General features: G+C 35.7%; 1 long non-coding RNA gene across 1 annotated transcript; it reads right to left on the bottom strand.

Moving 5' to 3' along the window:
* Positions 1 to 267: 267 nt before the first annotated feature.
* On the bottom strand, positions 268 to 21,879 carry LOC131918284 (uncharacterized). Its single transcript, XR_009380932.1, has 2 exons — positions 21,680 to 21,879; positions 268 to 517 (listed from the first exon to the last, which is right to left on the bottom strand). It is a non-coding gene; the product is annotated as an uncharacterized LOC131918284 (long non-coding RNA).
* Between the last annotated feature and the right edge of the window lie 487 nt (positions 21,880 to 22,366).

The following is a 22,366-nucleotide window of genomic DNA, read 5'->3' as shown; positions in this document are numbered from 1 at the left end:
GATAAGAAATTTGATCTAATTAATATAAATATTTATTTACAGATAAAGAAATATATATGTGTGTATACGTACATATACCCCCTCTATACATACATATACATACATACATATATATGTATATATATATTACATATATATTAAAATAAAATGTCATGAATTTGAAAGAGAACAGGAGGTACATATGAGAGGCTTAGAGGAAGGATAAGGAGGGTGGAAATGATATAATAGCAAAACAATGAAGACATAATTTAAAAAAACACCCAAAGCTCCAGTTTTCAAGCCATTTACAGGTAGAGATAGACAAACAGGGATTTTATGATGCCACCCCTATTGGACCCTGTCTCAGTCAGCTCAAGCTACTGGACAATATAATGTAGACTTGGTGAAAAATTCTGGATTCTGAGAAGCCCAAATTCAAGGTTCTGGCAGGTTGTGTGTCAAGGGAGGATTCTGTTCCTGGTTTGTGGAGGATTGTCTTCTCTGAGTCTCTGTTTGTCCTTCCCTTAACATTTCCATCCTGAGGGAGAGGGGAGAGAATAATGTAATTCATGTTATAGAAAGAGTACTACTTTTCAGTTAGTGGTAGTTTAAAGAAGAGTTAGGTATGTCTAAAAGGATCCTTTCCTAGGCTTGCCCAAATTACAGAAGAAAGAGTCTTTAAATTTTAACACAGAAAAATAAATGGTCTAGGATTTTAATTTCCTTTACATTGTCATTTTTGAGGTGTATTTGTAATCAGAGACATCTCTGGGGTTACGGTAAGGTACTTTTTTATTTGGTATATTTGTTTGTTTTTGAGACCAGGTCTTTCTTTGTTTTTCAGTCTGGCCTGTAACTCACCATGTAGACAAGACTGCCTTTGAACACTCATTCCTAAGCCACAGTCTCCAGAGTTCCAGGACTGTGGGGATAGTCCAGTGCCCTGTCAAGGAGCTATGGTTTATAGGCCCTCTGTCTCTCCCTACATCCACTGCCATGACAGCTCCCATTAAGTCCCTCATCAAAACACCACTAATTAGAGGAATAAGCAAGACACAACAAAAACATGTATATTATTTTAAAAATATTGGAAAGCAACCCACAATCAATTATGTTTTAGTAGAACAAGAATGAGCAATCACTTGTAAATAATGTGGCTATATTAAATTCATGTAACAGTGGCACTCTACCTTAATCAATCCTAAATTGGATCATTAGTTAATTAAAATAGGCACTAATTAAATACTCTTGTTTTTTATTTGTATCATAAGATCAAATTTCCTGATTAAAATTAGAGTGAAGATTGGGTATATTTAAAGATTTATGCTTTCTAAACTCATTGCAGTAGAGAGCACACATTGTAAGAGTCATAACTAAATCCTGAATCCTGTAATTTTAACAGTGTGCCAACAAAGCAGTTTACACCATCACATCACCTGCTCTTGAGGTCACTCCTTCCCATCATCACATCAACTGCCATAGAGGTCACTCCTCTCCATTCTTCCACACAGCTAACTCATATGTGTTGCCAGCTTTTACTATTTTCTGATGTTGACACACAGCTCTCATACTTCTTACATAGCACCAGCAATAATAGACATAGCCATAAAATGTAGATGAGGTTATGACTAGTTGGAGCAACTAATCGTATTTTCTTTCCTTACTAACTTGCAAGTAATTTTGGAACTCTCCCAACTTTGCACAGCTTCTATGATTGTCTTGGTGAATCATTTACTGGCAGATATTCTCATGTCCAGATCTAGAATCTGAGAGAGAAAGCGTTCAATGTGGGAAAAGAGAATATCTAGAAAAGGGAAAGTAAAGACAGCATTTGGATGAGAACCGGGAAATTCACTTCTTATTGAAGGCATCTAGGGTGATTATAGGCTTCACAATGCTTTTTCAAGATCATTACAATTACATTGAAGTATCACCAGCTCACATATGTGTTCAGAGACGATTCTTACAAATTCTTTATAGATTTCTTCTATATGAGATACACGACACAAATGAGACAGGAAATATGGTTAATTACCATTCTAAGCATTGCAAAATATATGCAGCTTAGGCAGATGTGATTAATTTCAACCACATTATGAAGAAAACATTTGTGAGGGACAATCTTCTGCCAGAGAATGAAAGGGTTAAATGTCCCTTAATTCCTTGAATTTGGCAAAACTCCAAGGGTTTTACTAAGAAGCTGTTTATGTTTTCTGCCAGGTGGATGCAAATTCAGTCCACAAGAAGGAATTAATTTACCAAGGTATCATGCCTCTTTTCTCCTTTCTATTCTGGTAATTGAATATTCATCACATAACAAGTGCTGCTAATTAGCCGATTATTCCATTTACTGGCAAATAATGAACTTGCTATTCCTATTGAATAAAGCAAGAGTTTCAAAAAATCTAATTTTATTTAGTTAGTGCTGCTCAGATAATTTATAAAGTCTTCAAATCATACAGTGCATCTCCTTGTAATAAATATTTATTTAGTAACTATTGGATATAAGCTTCAATCTCTTAAGGAATGAGAAGTTTAGGTTAATAACTACTCAGTGTAACTTTGATTTTAGTAAGCCTTGTGTTTGCTTGAATTAAGTAGTTTGGTTAAAAATTCACACAAATTATGTACATTTCTTTAATTTTCAATTTATATATACATTGGATACTGCATGTTGGGAGTAGTTATTAAAAGTTTGTTTTAGAAATTTTATTTATGATGGCATTTACCAATTCCTTCTAAAAGTTACATGAGACAATGAGTTACATATTAAGAATATCTCTTATTTGTTGTGAAGCTACATGATTTACTTGAATTTTATTTTATTTTAAATATCATTTTTGTCAACACAAAGGCCTTTTTATGATCATCTTGACTACGCACCCTCATTTTCAACCATTATGAACATCAAGGTGGGTTAAGTAGTCTTACTAAAACAGGTGAGTTAAGTAGATACTTAGATGCTCAACGGTGAGAATGTTGTCTCCTTTACTCCTCTGGCCAGTCTCAGGCAGGGTTTGATTGACTTAAGAGAAAGGACAAGAGTTCTCCCAACTCAAAATCTGTGTATATAATTCTCCTCTCCCATAGATAAGTCTTGACAGGGGGTAGTTTATGTTAATATGAACAGGATTCACACTAGTTTCAATCACATGTTCAAGGTAAATAACGACACAGGATAACGTCACTCAACCGAGGGACAAAATGTAAAGTAAAATATGAAACTCTAACAAGCAGGAAATAAAAAATAACATAGAAATAATGCCAAAATGGAGATAGAATGAATGATAAAGAGATGGGAAGAAGTTTAATGGGTTTAGAGTGATAGGTGGGAGACTTTATGGGGAAAAATTAAGTTCTTTTTTCCCCATAAATGGATATGAATTGTCAACACATATATTTTGAAACAGAAAATAAAACAAATTTTCCAGGAACAATACTGCAATTACCAAAAAGAAAAATGAATAAATATTTAAGCTAAAATAATTGAGAGCATTTGATTCAAAAGGATGAGCCATGAGCTAAATTTTTTTCTGTATGATTGATTTTCTGTAGATAACAGTAATGTAAAAATGCTAGTAATATAATTAAATTGTTTATAAAGTCTGTATGTAGGAATTTTAAAACATCCAGTCAAGGGTCTGATATGAGCTTTTATTGCTCAAGATACATCTTGATGGTTTAAATGTTTTATTTGGAAAATGAGTTATAATGGAAAATATAAAATGCCTTTCTCTGCTAAAGAAGACAGGAGCTTGTGAGAAAACCTTCACATACACCTTGTTAAGGATCTTAAGAGTCTACTGTCATCTGTCTGTCTGTCTGTCTGTCTGTCTTCCTCTATCAGTCTATCTTCTGCCATCTATCATTATCATCATCACTATTATCATCATCACCTATTCATCTATATGTGTGCAAATATTTTTGAATACTTTTTTCCCAGATGGTGACATTATTTACAAGACTGTGGAACATTTTAGAATTCATGCTTAATTGGCAAGAGTACAAGAAATTTGGAAGAGCTTGGAGATGAGGGCTGGAAAAATACTAGAACATTAATAAGCAGACCTCCGTGGATGATTCTAGTGGAAAGACCAGGTTAATGCTAAGAAGATGGACTGTGAGGACTGTATTTCTGAGACACAGGACTTTAATGCACTGTTTGTGGCTGAGCTGTTTGCTCCCTGCTCTACTGTAATGTGAGAAGACTTCATAGCATATTCCTGCCTCTGGGAACTCTACTATACCTTGATGCACTGAAACCTTCTAGAAGCCAATGTCTTTCTTTAATCATAATTGATTTTTAACTTATAATTCTTGTTTCTGGATCTATTTCATTTTATGGCCAGGAGAATTTGCTGTATTAAACTCAGTCTCTAGATGTTTTATACACCCTCATTTATAATCATATTTTCTTGGTAACCTTTCCCTTAATATGTGGTAAAATTAACAATTTTATGACTAATTTGGCTTAATGGCTACTTGGAGAGAAATGAGTGAGATATTTTGACTTGTTTGGGACATTTATTTGTTTGGTATATGGACTATAATCTTTTAAAATTCAGACTCTTTGTATGTTTTTTTGCTTATTTGTATTTCTTTCTCTAGTGTTAGTTGTGAGTTTGGTTGATTTATTGAGTTGAGCATGATTCGTTTTTCTTGTATCTCATTTGTTTATATAATCCACTCATAAAATTATTCTCACCAAAGCTTTCATATTTTTATATTTCTTTCTTTTCTGTTTATATGGTTCCTTCAAATATCATCTACTTGATGGCATGTGATTATGAACTTTAGATTCTTTCCTATCTTGTATGAAGTACTTTTCTTCATTAAGTTAAAGTGATAATATTAATGGACCGTAATTACTTTGTATCATAGTTATTTAGATAGAAGGCTTGGAATAAATTTTTGTAGGCTTCCTTTTTTGAAATTTCTGCCAAGAGATCTTATGTTATTTTACTTAATTTGCCTTTTGAATGAACAGATATTTCTTTTGCAACTTTAAATACTGTTTTATTTTTTGTAGAAATCTTAGAAATTTAATTGTGTGTTTCTTATTTGGACATGTCTATTTGTGGTTCTACATTCCTATACTTATATGCCCATATATTTCAAAGATTTCAAGATTTTTCTGGTATAATTTCATCAAATCCATTATCAATAGTTGACAGTCCTGCTGTTCAGGCTAGTATTGTGTGATGAAATTTGAGGCAGGTAAGGGAAAGTTACCCTCTACTTTGCTGTGTTTAAACTTGAAACATCCTGTCTTTGACTACCTGTAGTTACTGCTAGCGACAGAGATTTTTCAGTCTATGAAATAGGCATGTTTTTACTCTTGACACTCAGGGATTCTAATGTCCCAACCAATAGGTGCCCTTTGTTTGTGTCTTAGAGCAAGCAAAGCAGACAGAACACAGGGATAAGTACTGAAGGGAAGAACACACGGCACCCAGTACTCCACCGTCAAGTTTCTGATGTTTTCACATCTTGTCCAGCAGCAAACCACCCCATGAGGTAAGAAAAGATTTCCAGAATGCTCCACTTGGTTTGGACTCAGGTGTTGGGCTCACCTGGCTGCAAGACTTACAGCATAGGGGAGGCTGACAAAATTGTTGGAAATACATTCATAGATTTCCTGTGTTGCAATTAGTCACCTAAGTGTCTGGGTTGGCTGGAAACCAAAGAGCACATGGATATCAATTACCATACCCTTTCACAGCTTCAGACTCCTGTTGTGGATTTTCTCACCATGCATACTATCTGATCCTCTACCACCTGGGACCATACCTGACCCAGGCACTGCAGCAAGGTGTCCTTAGTCTTCTTGAACTGCAATTGTTCCTTGATTTCAGATTTCTTAGAGCAGCTCAGTCTCAAACAACACAAACCTTCTAGCTATGAATATTCTAAGTTATGGAGCAAAAAACTCAATATCTGCTCTAATATTGACTTTCCACACAGGAGGAGGCATTTCCCCCACCAGCTCCATCACTGAATTCAAGGCTTGCAGGAGAAGAAGTTAGTCTCTTAGTGTGTCCTAACCATCTGATTTCCTCAGAGATGTACTTCCTCATGGTGATGTGTCCCACCTCACCGGCCAGAGCTTCTACTTCTTTCTTTGTATGCTCTCAGTCTCTTATCAAGCAGTTCTATCAACTCTTTTGGAAATCCCAAGGCTCTTTTCTCTCTTTGGGATTTTGTCTTTTGTTTCCATGACTCTTCTGATTCACAGGATCACAGGGAGGCAACTTCTAAATCACCCTCCTTTTACACTCCCAGCCTGTCGCTAGCTGTTGTATGTGGATCCTTGGTAATATAATGGCAACTTTTCTGGAAATCCAAAGCTATTTTAATTAAAAAAGATAATTGATTTTCTTTCCAGAAGTGATACACAAATAGAGATCAGAACATACACTCCAAGTAACATGAAAAACAACATTTTTCAATCATTCTAATTGGGAAGCTCAACACGATGCCTGAGAGGATAGTCACTAAGGATAGCCAATGTCATTGCAATTTTCTGTTAGTAGGGATGTCTGGACATCAGGCTTATGAAAATGAGAAACCACAGAGCTTCCAAGAACGAGGAAATAAAGCTTGTAGTTTGGGGGATCTGGGACAGCATGTTTACGGGAAGTGGTTTTACTTTGTGACAGAAGAGAGAAAATTATACAGAGAATCCAGAAGCATTCCCTAAATTTTTCAAACCAGGATGCATTAAATATGTAGAATGATTATGGACATCATTAAGAATGATTTTCTAAGTAATGAAAGCATCAACTGGCTTTTAGAGCTCACAATTAAAGAGATACTTGTGCTCCAATAAGCTACCCCTTATCTTTATGTCCATGAGAAATGGAGGAGAGACTCCAAGGGAGTCAGTCTGTAGGGAGAGTGATTAAATGTATCTTATGTAGAAACTCTATAGGCCTCCCAGGAATTATTACAAAACAGACCTGAAAAGAACCAAACTCATGTTCCAAACATTGCCTGTCAAAACTATCCTTAACAATCTCTATTGAAAGCCATTGGGGGAAAAAAAGACAATCAGCAATACAATTTTCACAAAATTCAGCACCCAACCAAAAAAACTCAAAGCATACAAAGAAATAAGAAATTGTGACTCAAAGCCATTTATTTTTTTAAAAAATCAATAGACACTGACCACAAATGTCAAAGATGTTGGTGGAACTAGTGAATAGAATTTTAACAGGTGTAATACTTTTGTCCAGATATTTAAATAAAGAATTTAAAATAAGAACAAGAAAAAATGGAATTTAGAAAGAAAGGACTATTTTGCTCTTCAGTTCTCATAAAAAGGGCCAGCACTTTTATTCTTTTTATTTCTATTCAGTGTTGAACTGAATGTTCTAGCTAGTAAAATAGAAATCTGGGTATAGAGCTGGAGCAGAAAGAAAAATACTGCTTTCATTTTCAAAATACATAATTGCATTTGTAGATATTCTAAAGAATCTAATAGACAATAGTAAATTCAAGACTGGCAAAAAAAAAGCAGAGAACAGAGAAAGCAAAGGCAGGATGAAGGATGAATAACACATACATAAAATATTTACAGAAATAATGACTAAATGTATTCATTAAACAATAATATAAAACAATTTCATTGGAAAATATGTTTCATATTTTTCATTATATTTTGTATAGCATTCTAAATTTCAAATTTTACTTGTTCATTAAAATGGTTTGAATAGAAGAATGTGATTTACTTTATTATATTGGGATGTCATCCTAAATCTTTCTTAAGCACAATTGCTAGGTCTATGTACTGTGTGTATATATGTGTGTGTATGTGTCTGTGTGTGTTTATGTGTGTGACCCTAAAGCTCTTGAGCACACTTATGAGGTCTAGGTTCTCTTTTCCTCTCTCTCTCTCTCTCTCTCTCTCTCTCTCTCTCTCTCTCTCTCTCTCTCTCTTCCTCTCTCCCTCTCTCTCTCTTTGTAATCTCAACTCTTCTTAAGCACACTTACTAGGTATAGGTACTCTGTGTGTGCACACTTACTAGCTGTGGGTACTCTGTGTGTGCATGTTTATGTGTATATGTGTGTATGTTTGTGTGTGTTTGTGTGTATATGTGTTTATGTGTGTCAGTATGTTCTTATACTATGTTTATATGTGCTCATGTGTATCAATTTGTACACATATGTGTTGAGGACAATTTGTACACATGTGTGTTGAGGCCACTGGTTTACTTCGGTGACTTCTATTACTCCACATCTTATTTTTATGAGGCAGGGTTTCTTACTAATCCTTTAGCTCACTGATTGGCTAGACTGACTTTTCAACAAGGCCCAGGGGAACTTGTGTCCACTTCCTGAACAGTGGGGTTACATTTATATGCCACCATGCTCAGCTTTTTAGATAGAAGCCAGGGCTCTAAACCCAGATCTTTATTCTTTCATGGAAAGCATTTTACAAACTGAGCAGTACCTGCCCCTGTTTCTAAGAACCTTTCAAATAGATTCCCAGTGATGTTCTACCTAAAAAAAATTATATTTTGTCAGAGACATTTTATTGTTCCCATTTCAACCTAAATGCATTTCATTTCTTTTTCTTCCCTTAATTTCTCTATGATTTCTAGAACAATATTGAATAGAATATCTGATGATGCACTATTGTGAGAACCAGAGAGAAAAAAAAACTTCTTTTTTCATGTTTACATTTTCTCTCACCATTTATGACCATGCTGTTTTGATGTTAGCTGTTATACTAACAGCTGTCTCATTTAAACTAAAGAAATTCTTTATTCTTCCAAGCGTATGAGAATGTTTTTAAATTGTGAATACTGGAATTTGTTCGGTACTTTTCTTTGATCTATTGAGGTAATCATGGTACTTTTCAAATATTTTAATTTTTAAAAGCTTTTCCCTTTTGATATTTTGAATAAGATAGGTTTTATATAGGCTGTTAGTTATGATGAATAGCATTGGTTTTCAAGTGGCAACTTGATCTCGTGATCTTGTGTACCTAAATCAATCTCACATGGGCATAATTTATTATAGTATTACTTTTATGTATGATGGACTGATTTTATTCACATTTTCTTGAGCACATTTTTCTCCATAAAGTTAATGAAAGCTATTAATTTTAATTTGAATGTAGTTATTCTATGTAAAACATTGTACCCTAAACACATACATGCACAGTGCTTGAGAATGAATCTACCATCCCTTCTGGTGGTCCTTCAGTAGCTATGATTAGGTCGCCTGTTCCCATGAATACTCTCAGCAAACCACAATCTTAGCTTTGCTTTAGTGATCCTCTGTGTTTTGTCTGGGACCTGGTCGTCAAAGATAATTTTCTCAACATGTAGTTCTTTCCTTAAGTTCAGGTCTTTCTCCTAGAGACAATCTTTTCCCACTCAATGCTTGTTAACAAGATGATGTCAGCTCTTATATTCTGATTAGGCCTCAGCCTTAATCTCTGTGTATCTGGATCCCAAAACACAAATACATCCCCTTTGTTGCTGCTACATTAGGAATATTGAAAATTCCTGTAAGTCCTCTAGGTAGATGAAATTTATAATTTTTGTTTTTTTTACATAAATTGTTTCTACTCTTGACTTAACGGGATTAGTTAGATAAATGGTACAGATATGTATCTTTTTTGACACATAAATGTGTGCACATATATACACTTATAGACACAAAAGCATACACATTAAACATTCTTCCTTTTACAGATGATCTATTTCAGAAGTAAAAGAGAAAGATTTGTAATGAATCTTGGTGTTGATTACCCTTCCCTCCTTTAACTACCAACACAGTAGGTGATTTTCAAAGTCCTTTCTTAGAAACTGGTGGCACATGCCCATAATTTCAGTCATGAGAGGTGAAGGTAGGAGAATCAGGAGTTCAAGGTCATTCTTAGCTACATAATGACTTAGACATCATCCTGAACTACGTGAGCTCTTGTCACCCTGCTCTCTTGCCAAAATAAATATCCTCCCTCACTTTTTCTTTGAGTATTTGGCAAGACTCATTGGGACAAGGGTTGAAGGAAAGTGTAGCCCTCCTCTTATCTGTGGTTTCTAGGCCATTTATACTTGATTTCTAATGATTCTACCAAATCTATATCTTCTTAGGGACTTACATAAAGTAAATTGATACATGCAGGCTTGAAATAAATTAAGTCCTGTTTCTTCATGCAAGTGAATCTTATCTAAATTCATGGTCAGTGATTGAATTGAGACCTCAATTCTCTGGTGGGTTGAAAGATTATTCATTTGCCATTTCTTTTCTTATTGTGAGAGTGGGCTAATGACCCATCCTCCTTATATTTCTTCTCTTTATTATATTTTGGTTTTGGATCCGCCCATAAACTGTGTGTTAAAATATACAGTAACAGCTAAGTTGATATATTAATTGTATTAATATTACTTATAGAACCAAATAATAAGTAAAAGTGCTGTGGAAAGGGAGAGGAACTAGGATGCTTTGTCAAGCCTGATAAGAGAAATGAAGATCAAATAGAATTCAATATTTATTATTTTAAATGAATAGAAACTCAGCCAGAGCATATAAGATGCTTTGCTCCTATTCTTGTTACTTTGAATTAAAATAATTGATTGCTCTATGACTATTTATTAATAATAACCTTGTAAGCCCAGTAAAGGTTAACTTGTTTGTTCTCTTTGAAGTTGAGAAAGGAGCTCTCTGAGTCATGAGCAGGAGATAAATCCCTCACTCACATGGCTCACTTAGCAGCATTTTCCCCTCAGAGCATCCTGCATTTAGAAATAGAGACCCTGGTCACCTTGAGAGACAATGTTGAATGCTTTCATTACTGTCCTAAGGCAGTTTCTATTTTTATAATTTTACCCAACACTCATCTGACTTTAAACTGGGACACTGGCCCTCTGATTGTCTTGCTCAGCATCCAAATTTCCCTCTCCTAAGTACCAAAGGACAATTTCAAATTTAACCGTCTCCTGCCTACACACTAGCACTCCACTAAATAATGAAATACACAAATACAGAAATTAAATATTGTCCAATTTAGCTTCTTCTAACAATGTGAAATTTTTGACCATACAGGATATAAGATAAACCTTGCCTATGTAATTTCTTGTGCATGATTTATCTTTAAATTTAGAACTACTATATTCCATTTTTCTTTCTTCATTTTGGTTGTGACTGACTTTGATATTTTATGGCCTTTTCAAATAAGTTTTGAAATTCAGGATCTTTCTACCTCAGCCTCCTGAATGCTGGAGTTAGTAGACCATACTATCATGACTGTCTTAAGGTAAAATCATAATAAATAAATTCCATTTGGTAAAAGTTATCACTATATTATTCTTGATATAAAAATTTATTTTAGGACAAATGAATCCGGGGATTTTTGAGTATATGCATATTTGTTAAGGATTTACCTGAGATTCCTTCCCATAGTTTTGTATGTTCTGAAGCCTAGTTTTACTCATGATCAAATGGAAAGTGTATTCAAATGCAGAGACATGTTAAGAAAGAAGTCAAAGCCTCCAAATGTGAATATTATTGAATATTTTTGTTTACACTTGTTGTAAGATGTGTCTGCAATCAGTTAACTTTATTCAATATCAAGTTTTATGGTACAAATTACAACAAGACAAAATTATGCCACATTTAATATCAGAAGCTTTGGATTTAACTGTCAGCTTACTCTGTTTCTAGGTGAAATTGATAATCATGTTCAAGATATTTAGTGTTTTTCATTTGTAAAATCACTAGTAGCCCTGTTTCTTTACTCTTAAATAGCATTTCATTAAGATTACCTTAAATAATATACATGTATTTAACAACATATTAATCTCAAGTAATTTCATTAGTCAAATTATTGCTTTGTATTATACAATGATCTAAGATACCCATATTTTTGGTTTTGAATGGGTGAATTTATTAAGTATAGGCCAAGTCAAAGTAAAAAGAAAAAAAACAGATAACAAATAGATGGATGAGTGGATAGTTAGCCATATATGGCTATCTATAATAGGTGATTGATTAGAATGATATAGATAGATTACAAAACATTATCAAATCACAGACTCAAAATTTCTATCAGAAATCCATGGGGTAAGTCCCTTTAAATCATCAACTGGAGTTCCCAATACATGCAGTGAGATTTCCAAGTAAAAGAACGAATAACACCAGAAAGAATTGAGGTTGTCAAACCAGGCATTTATGAAATCATTCAGAGACAGACTAGGGAAGCTGAGGTAGTCAGCTTTCTCTCCATGAATGAACTTCAGAAGACTGAGCATTTCATGGTTGAATATCCCATGGCTGAACTGCCAGCTGCTTTTCCATTGCACAGACTTTGATAGCATGTAACGAGTACTGCGATATCTACAAGAATGGCTTATATTCTAGCTGTTCTCAAGTGTATGATGTCTTTACTCTTATCCCAGAGTAAGAGGGACCAGCCCATCCTTAGACTAGAGACTTTGGAGGACACATTGAGACAAATATGCTTATGTCTAGAGGAATGAAGGAAGAGAAAATCTTATTTTTAGAGTTAGCTTCTCAGTGAGTTCACGTGATAAGTTATCGATACACATTATTGTTACGTGCATGGATAAACATCTACATAAAACTGACCGATAAATATGCTGTAGACTTTATCACTAAGAACAAAACTTTACTAAGTGACCTTCTCTACAAAAGAGTCACACTTATTGGGGATATTTTAATTTTCATAAAATTTGATGCTACTATACATGTTATAAACATAATGCCCCCAAATTATAAGTGATCACAGGAAAATCAAGGTAAATTGAAAGCTAATAATTATATGTAGAAGCTACTTTAGATCTGGTAACAGGAAAGCTCTTGCACAGATTATAACATCTCATTAAAGGATTCTATGACAGGAACTCAAAAAACAAAGATTGCAGAAAATAAATGACTCAATTGAAAAATAGGCTAAGGAACTGAATAGAAGGCTCTCAATAGAATAAATAGAAATGATTAAGCAATATTTCAAAAAGTGTTAATCATCCTTAGCAAAGAGGGAACTACAAATTAAAACTATTTTGAAGTTCATCCCATGCCTGTCATAATGACCAAGATTAACAACACAATTGACCACAAATGCTGGGAAGTATGTATGTCAGGAAAGGAAAACCCTAATTCACTGTTGGTGAGAATGCAATCTAGCAAGTCACCACAGAAATCAGTGTGGCAAACCCTCTTAAAATTAAAATAAATCTACTCAATGACTCAGCTGTAAAACTCTTGGCATATGCACATAGGACTTGACATACAACTACACTGATAATTGCTCAGACATATTCATTACTGCTGAATTCACAATAGCTAGGTAACAGAATCAACTTAAATGTCCTTAAACATATGGATGAATAATGGAAAGATGGGAGTATATGAAAAGGAATACTATTAAGCTGCAAAGAAAATTGAAATCACAAAATTTGCAGGTAAATGGATAGGACTAGAAAATATATTAAGTGAAACAACCAGAACCAGAAAGGTGAATTCTGAACGTTCTCACTCATCTGTGATTTCTAGCTCCAAATCTTCAGATATGAGTAAATAACTTGGAGTAACTGCAGAAACTACATGAAGCCAGTGAGGACATAGGTCTTAAGGGCATTCCTTCTACCAACACTTTACTAGGGTAGCGTTATTTGTAATTGCATGTGAAAAAGTATTCTAACATCCACATCCCACATTAAAGATACATCCCTTTGTAGCAAATGGAGACAGTTATAGAAAACCATAAAGGGTCATAACAGTGAGGAGATCAATTGATTGTGTGAAGTCAAGACACAATGGATAAATCTATAACACAACTCTTGCATCTGAGACAGAGGGAACATCTAGAAAGGAGAGTCAGAAAGGTTGTAAGAGCCAGAGGACCAGGATATCTGCTTTGAGATATGTGCTCTAGAAATTGAGAGAGGTTACACCCATGATACTTCAGCAATATGGTTACCTAAATAAGATCTGGACAGTAGATATGTCAATATACATGCTAATAGGAAAGGGATAAATCTCATGGTTCCTACCACCAGAAAAAGAACTAAAGACAGTTAATGACTGATAAGAGAGGAAGAATTTATCTCCCATGGATAAGTTCTCTAGTTGGTTATTCAGTACAAAGTAGATCAGCTTCACACATACACATACAAGGGGCACTAAAAGGACTCAACAGGTTGTATTTGCAAAAGTATATGCAAATATATATGTATATATGCATATATATATATATATATATATATATATATCAAAGCAAAATAGAAAAAGAGGCTATCAATTTGAGAGGGATTGAGAGGACATGGGATGGATTGAAAGGAAGAGACACAGGAAAGGTTGAAGGAAGGAAAGCAAAGGGGTGAGTAATGTGATTAAATTGTAATTACAAATATAAAAAGGATAAGAATGTAACATTTAGTATTCAAAGGATAATTACAGTACAAAGACAGAAATTGGTTAAAGTTTTTAAATAAAAATGTATACCTTTTATGAATGAAATTTCCCAGTAAACAAGGTGATATTTCCACTAAAACTTTAACAAGGTTTAGGAAATGAGCAGAGATTCAATGATTATGGAGAAGCTGGAATTTTTTGAAGTTCGGAGACCAATTACAATCATCTTGAGCTATCTTTACTTGCCCAAAGATCCATTATTTGCTAACATCTATGTTTGACCCTGTGATGAACAGTAAAACCTGTCAGAATGTACTCAATAAACCCTATTTTCCAACAGCCCAAAGGCTGATTCCATCAGAAGCAGATAGCTTAGATCCCATTCCAATTATTTAGTGTTTTCATCAATGTATTTGAAAAGCAATTTGTTTTACAACTTTCTTTGTTTTGTTAATATAAAAATTTTAACCAAATGTTCCATTCTGGAACATAGAATTTTGGGTAACTTGAATCTGTGTTTCTTGGCCATGAATACTCATATTAGATTCAGAATTAAGTATCTCTTATTCCCAATGAGGAAAGAGTGATGTTTTGGTTCAGTAATGTTATCTGTTAATAATAAAGGCAGAATGGTTCTCTAAATACCAGAATTATCAAAGTAAATTTGCAACCAGAACAATGTATCATTTGTGGTGCATCATTTTATAATGGGTTCAATTTATCTAGAAAACTTTATAAAATTCTGAAATGTATTCTCATAATAATGTAACTTGAAATTACATAAAGGAAAATTAATGGAACTGAAAGGTTAATAATATTAATGAGTGAATTCAACTGTTTCTTCACAATAATTGATAGAAGGGAAGATAGAAAAGAAAGAATAATACATAGAAAAGTCTATTTTCACTCACTTATACTAATGGATTGCTTTGAGAAAGATCTCCCTAATAATCTCCCTTATGTATATATAGAATAATAAAGATAAATACAGATAGTATATGTTGGTAATTAAATGAATTGACTGAATGCTTGACACTCTAAGAAACATATTTCACAATAGAAGGAAGTAGATTTAGAAGTCAGTAAAATAAAACCAGGTAGAGGGTTTCATGCTCATAAAAGGTGGGGGGTCAGGGCCTGGAGAGATGGTTCAGAGGTTAAGAGCACTGGCTGCTCTTCCAGAGGTCCTGAGTTCAATTCCCAGCAACCACATGGCAGTTAACAACTGTCTGTGATGTGTTCTGGTGCCCTCTTATGCAGGCATACAAGCAGACAGAACACTATATACATAATAGATAAATAAATCTTTAAAAAAAGTGGGGGTCAGGTGTTCAAAGTCCAATTGGTTTACAGGAGACCCAGTCTCAAAACAAAAATATTCAACAAAATAAAACAAATCTAGAAATCATCTATGTATTCCAAATTAAATAAAAAAATTTGTGGTTCATAAATATTTATATGTAAACAAGAGACCCAGTTTCAAAAAAAATTCTACAAAATAAAATAAATCTAGAAACCCTCTGTGTAGTGGGTAGCTGTTCCAGCTTTGACCTTGAAACACTGCCCCTAAAGTGACAGCAGGTAACTGCCATACCTGCCTATGACTTACCCCTAGGGCATGGCTGAGAGGGAGCCCCTTAAGACTCAAGGTTTTATGTGCTGGCCCCTTCTGGATACCTCATGGTCCTGGAAGCTGGATGGGAGACCAAGCCAGAATTCTCTGCTGGATAGTACTTTATCTCTCTTGGATCCTGTAACCAAACCCTATTGGCTGTAAGTTACCCCAGAAATAAACATCTCTTGATTACCAGGTAAATTACGTGGAGTTGCCTCATTAATTATAGTTATATCTGGCACCCAATGTGGGGCAAATTCCTGCCCCTCTTGGGGACCCAGAGCTTCACAAAGGCGTGGCATTCTAGCAGTGGAAGTGATGGGGAAATGTCGTTCTGTATGCTATGAATATGTGTTGCTCTGATTAGTTGATAAATAAAGCTGTTTGGCCAATGGTAAGGCAGAATAAGGTTAGGCAGGACATTCTTACTGGAAAGAGAGGAAGGAGAAAGACAGAGCAAGGAGTTGCTGCCAGATGCCACTGCCATGAGAAGCAAGATGTAAAAGTACCGGTAAGCCACAAGTCACGTGGCAAAGCATAGATTTATAGAAATGGGTTAAATTAAGATATAAGAACTAGATAACAAAAAGCCTGCTATGGTCACAGTTTAAAAATAATATTAGCCTGTGTGTGTTTATTTGGGTCTGAGTGGCTGCATGACCGGCAGGTGAGAGAGATTTGTCATGACCACAGGACAGGTGGGACACAGAAAAACTTTCAGCTTTAAATGGCGTCCACATGTCTATTTATTCCAAATTAAATAATGCAAAAATATTCTATGGTTCATAAATATTTACATATAAATTACATTGTGTATTTGACAAATTAAAATATAACCATGACATAAATTTTGCCTAATTACAGAGAAATAAAATCAGATACTGATAATTCGGTCAATAAGAAGCTCTTTAAGTTTTACAAATTAAATAATATAAAATAATATTTTATAAAAATAAAAAATATAAAAATAATATTTACAAAATACATAATCTAAAAAAAACTGTTGAGTCTCCAAAGAGAAAAAACTAGAAAATATTTTGAAGAGAATATTGATGATATAATCACTTTTGTGATCAGGTACTAGAATAGCTCCTGAAACACTGTTTTTTTTTTTAAACATAATATACATAATAAACATAAGATACATAATAAGAAAATTCCCAATTTCAAAGGAATACACTTAGACACTAAGAAGCTAGATAAAAAAACAGCAATAAAATATAATCAGATTTCAGAAATTGATGAATACTTATTTCATGTGCATGCATGTAAGTATTTGTTTATATGCATGTATGTGTACCACATGAGTGCTTTTTGCACATGGATGCTAGAAAGGGTGTGAGAAATCTTGGAATTGTCGTTACAGGTGGTTATATATAAATCACCGTGTGGGTGCTGAGAACTGAACCATAATCTGCCTCAAGAGCAGCAAGTGCTCTTCATGTCTGAGCCATCTCCCCAGTTCAGAAATTGTTAAGTCTTACATAAGAGCTATTTTTCATGGCAGAGCTGCCTTGAAGAAATAAAAACAAACAAAATCAACAACAAAAAATGGGCACAAGGAGAAAGTAGCTATGATTTAAATAATCTTTTCTTCATTTTGTGTTTTTTTGTTAACATACTTACTTGCCTTTATGTATGCTTGGGATAATAGTGCCTTATCAGATAAAGGTTTTCTTTCATTTTTATACCTTATTTTATACAATGCAGTTCTTAGGACAATTCTAGATTATTCTTTTTGCCAGAATTTAAAAGATGCTTCTTGTCCCTACTTACTATTGTAAACTTCAACATGGGCTATGAAATGCCTGATGTGTGACCATATCCAGCATTGGATGTCACTGGGGGATGTGAAAACCACAAAATGAAAGGAAGTCACTACACTCCTATTAGCTCAGCTAAAACCCAAAGACCTGAACATATCAAATCCTGGTGAGTGCACAGAGCCAATAAAATGCTGACTCAGGTTGGTAAGGGTATAAACTTCTGAGGGTGGCTCTGGGAGTCCAATTAGCGAGAAAGAGGAGGGTTTATATGAGCGAGAATTGTTGAGACCAAGGTTGGATAAAGCACAGGGACAAATAACCAAACAAATGGAAACACATGAACTATGAACCAATGGCTGAGGGGCCCCCAACTGGATCAGGCCCTCTGAATGGGTGAGACAGTTGATTGGCTTGATCTGTTTGGGAGGCATCCAGGCAGTGGGACCGGGTCCGGTGCTCAGTGCATGAGTTGGCTGTTTGAAACCTGGGGCTTATGCAGGGTCCCTTGGCTCGGCCTGGGAGGAGGGGACTGGACCTGCCTGGACTGAGTCTACCAGGTTGATCTCAGTCCGTGGGGGAGGCTTTGCCCTGGAGGAGATGGGAATGGGGGGTGGACTGGGGGTAAGTGGGGGTGCAGGAGGGGGAAGAACAAGGGAATCCGTGGCTGATATGTAGAACTGAATTGTATTGTAAAATAAAATAAAATAATAATAAAAAAACTTACAAAAATAGTTCTTAAAAAATAAACAATAAAAACTTCGAAGTCTGTAGAGTGTTAGTTCTGGGAAGAAGGTTAATGTAATAAAGGATGGAAATGTGAAAAAAAAGGAAGTCTCTCAGAAATTTTGGCATTTATATCAAGTAATTATTTACATGAACAAACTATTTCATTACATCATTTGTGAAAATAATCTTTAGTTTGAAAGTATTAAAACTTGTAAAACAATATTCCTTAAAAGTTTAATAAAACCATGTTTATAATTTTGAAGCTATGTTGATAAAGACAATATACCTTCATCTAAAAACAAAAACAAACAAACAAAAAACTTCTGAGGGTGTTTCATTTAATTGTTTAATTATTTATTTTGATATGTATATAATACATATCATATAATTATATAATATAACATTATATAATACACAAGTTTATATTTACCTGTATGATTGTGAGTCTCACAATATCATTAGGTACTCCTGGCTCTTACCTGTAAGTCACTTTGTGGCAGCTCCCACCCTCTTTGAATTTCAGACAGTCCTCTTTCCTCAGCCTTCCCACAGCTGGAACTAGATTTTCCCATGGTTTCTAATGAACCTAAATATACTTTCACTATATAACACAGATCATCCTTTGGTATTGGCTTAAATGTTTGAAGACTTTTATTCACACAAAACCTACATGTGAATATTAATGGGTATTCACACCTGTGGACATTTATTCATAGCTATCAAAATGTGGAAGCAACCAAGATTTCCTTTAAGTGCATGGAAAAATAATCTGTGGTATTTTCAGAAAATTGAATATTGTCTAGATTTAAAGAAACAAGTGAATTGTCACAGTGTAAAGACACAGGGAGAATTGCTGAACATGAAACGGAGAACCTTCATCTTCTATTGGTGGCGCTTGGTACTACCACTCTCAACCCTAGCTGGATTCCTGCAGCATGTGCTACAGCTCAGCCTGGAGAGTTCCCCAGGACCTCACCTACCATTGGTCTCCATGGGCAACCTTCCCCATGGCACTCAGGCTCCACATCCTCCTCACCCTGTGCACTGAGGATCACATGGGCACCTCAGAGCAGAAGCAGAACTTAAACTACAAGCTTTGCAAAATGAAGAAAGGAATAGAAGTTTCTGTAAGCATCAGGCCCACTGGTCATACAAAGGCAGCAATTCTCAGGCATATTCGGTTTTGAGAAAGAAGCCAGGTACGAAAAGACTGTGCCACGGGGCTGCATTTGTGCCAAACCTGTTAATAGATAAAGCTAATCCATGGCTATAATAAGCAGAAAGTTCCTCAGAATGAGAGTTTTATGGGAACTTGGTATAGAGAACTTTCTAGAGTGATATAATGTGCTCTATAACATTCTGAGTAATGAAGTCATTTGTTTCTTCATGTATTCAAGGCCCACCCACTGCCAGGCAGAAGACAGCAGTCAGAGGTCTACCCACAGCCTCACATGCAGTTGTTGAGCACCATGCAGTGAGCAAACATGGTAGAGAAATGGGAGAGAGAAGTCGAGCGGTTCACATGCTGTGGAGAGAGGCAGTATTGGAGATGTAATGGCAGTGAGGAACAGGCTGATATGAGAGCCCTGCACTGCCACCTGAGACCCGGTGATGTCTGGGTCTGCGGCCCTACACAGCTGAGGTCTGGGTTAATGTCTGTGGCCTGTGTTACCACCAAAGTCTGTGAGGATGTCCATGGTCTGGACTGTTGCCTAAAACCATGTTGATGATTCAGAGATACGTGCTCACCAAGCCCCGCCCCTTGCCGGCCCTGTGAGAGCTGGCCCCATCCTTGCTGGCTGGGTGGCCTGGACATAAGAGAGATGGCCCTGATCCTCTTCTGCGGGGTGGTTCCTGGTGGAGGCCTAGATTGATCAACTCAGTTATCACTCAGATCACATCCAGGGCTTTGAGTTGGCCCACGGCAACCTCTACCCCATCTGTGACCTGCTAGACCTCGTGAAGGTAATGATCCTGTGGAACCATAGCTGCAGGATCTCCATGACTGGGGGCAAGAGCAGGATACCCGAGGGAAGTTTCAGTGAAGATCCAGTATTGATGGTGGACCAGAAGCCAGAGGCCTTGAACCAGACCAACAACTTACTGCAGTGAACATTTGTGAGGAAAGCTCTTTGGGCAAAAGGATGTACTGCATGACACACTGCAGCTTCCAACACTACTAAGATGAAGGAATATGTGATGGAGAGGTGTGCAGGATGGAGGAGCAAAGTCTGTTTGTTTTTGCCTCCCGACCACATTTCCCCTCCCTCCTCCTCTCCCAGTTCCCCTTCCTACCTCCCCCATGCACTCATCCTCCTCTGTTTCCTTTCAGAAAAGGGTAGGCCTCCCATGTTATTACTTTTTCTTTTCTTTTGTGGGAGAGGCTGTAACGATGGCGGGTGGACATAGAAGGGCTGGGAAATGAGTGGGATTCTGCTGCGCGATGCGAAATTCCCAAAGAATCAGTAAAAAAAAAAAAATGTTAAAAAAAATAAATGCACTGGAAAACTTAAGATTTGTACTTTAGGCAAATTTTATCTCAATTGAAAGAAAGGGTTAATTAGTTCTTCGCTTCTACTTCTACCCATTATTCACAAAACATGCATCTGGTAGCTAGTAACATTTTTTTTTTTTTTTTTTTTTTTTTTTTTTTTTTTTGGTTTTTCGAGACAGGGTTTCTCTGGGTAGCTTTGCGCCTCTCCTGGAACTCACTTGGTAGCCCAGGCTGGCCTCGAACTCACAGAGATCCACCTGGCTCTGCCTCCCGAGTGCTGGGATTAAAGGCGTGCGCCACCACCGCCCGGCGCTAGTAACATTTTGTCCTCTATTTTTCTATCAATCCTTCCTTTCTCAATTGTCTTTAGTGTGTGTGTGTGTGTGTGTGTGTGTGTGTGTGTGTGTCAAGCTGATACAATAAAAAGCAAGGGATATCTCTGGTTTAAAAGATCTGAAGCTTTGCTAAAGTTTCTTGGCTCTATACAATTTGGTTTGACATGATATGTATTAGACAGTTAACAAGAAAATTTCAGATAAGTATTCACATCTTTTACAGTTATTTCTGTAAGATATTTTAGGTTTTTGGATTCATCATTCCTGCTTGAGTTTTTCTGACTTCTTCCCTAAAATTACCCCAGCATAGCCCTAATATTGGATATCTCTATCAAAAAGTGAGAATCAATTAGTGTATATGCACAGAAACACCTACCTTCTAGTCAGATAATTGGTTGTTTTTTATTCGATATATGGATATGATATGGAAAAGAAATACCCAGGGCCGTGTTGATCATGGTTGCAGAGGTTCTGTGTTCTTGTATGGATGATAATGATCTGGAGATCTGAATGACTGTTGTTCTCAATTTCCCCACAGCTGGCAGATGATATAGCAAGACAGTCTTAATTTCCTGGTAGTCTGTGCATGAGCAAGGGGAAAATCAACAGTTTGGTGGTATAATCAGTGAATAATACTAGTGTGAGATCCATCAATTTGCTTTGATATACAAACTACCATAAAAGGCTCTTTAAATTGATTTCAGAATTCTTACTACCATCCAGGAATCTTAACTAATAATATCTCCTAGTATTCATCCCCAATACTGAAACTGAAAAACACTCTCTTCTGGAATGTTATTGAGGAGTTACTGAAATTACTAATGCATTTATGAGATCAACTTTAAGGAAAGGTGCTGGCCCATATTACTTTCTACTGTAATAAGTTTTAACAAAGTGATATACCCATGCATAAACCCAGGATTATTAGAGTATTTCTACTTATCTCATGCCTCTCTCAGTTAATTTAACTCTTTCAGACTTCAGACCTAGGCAAAGCACTATGAGTTCTGACCTTGTTAATTCTTTTGCTGTATTTTAAACTTATTTTCTTTCCTCTACCAAG

The sequence above is a fragment of the Peromyscus eremicus genome, chromosome 8b (assembly GCF_949786415.1).
Source record: "Peromyscus eremicus chromosome 8b, PerEre_H2_v1, whole genome shotgun sequence".
NCBI classification, from domain to species: Eukaryota; Metazoa; Chordata; class Mammalia; order Rodentia; family Cricetidae; genus Peromyscus; species Peromyscus eremicus.
This window is presented reverse-complemented; position numbering and strand designations above follow the sequence as displayed.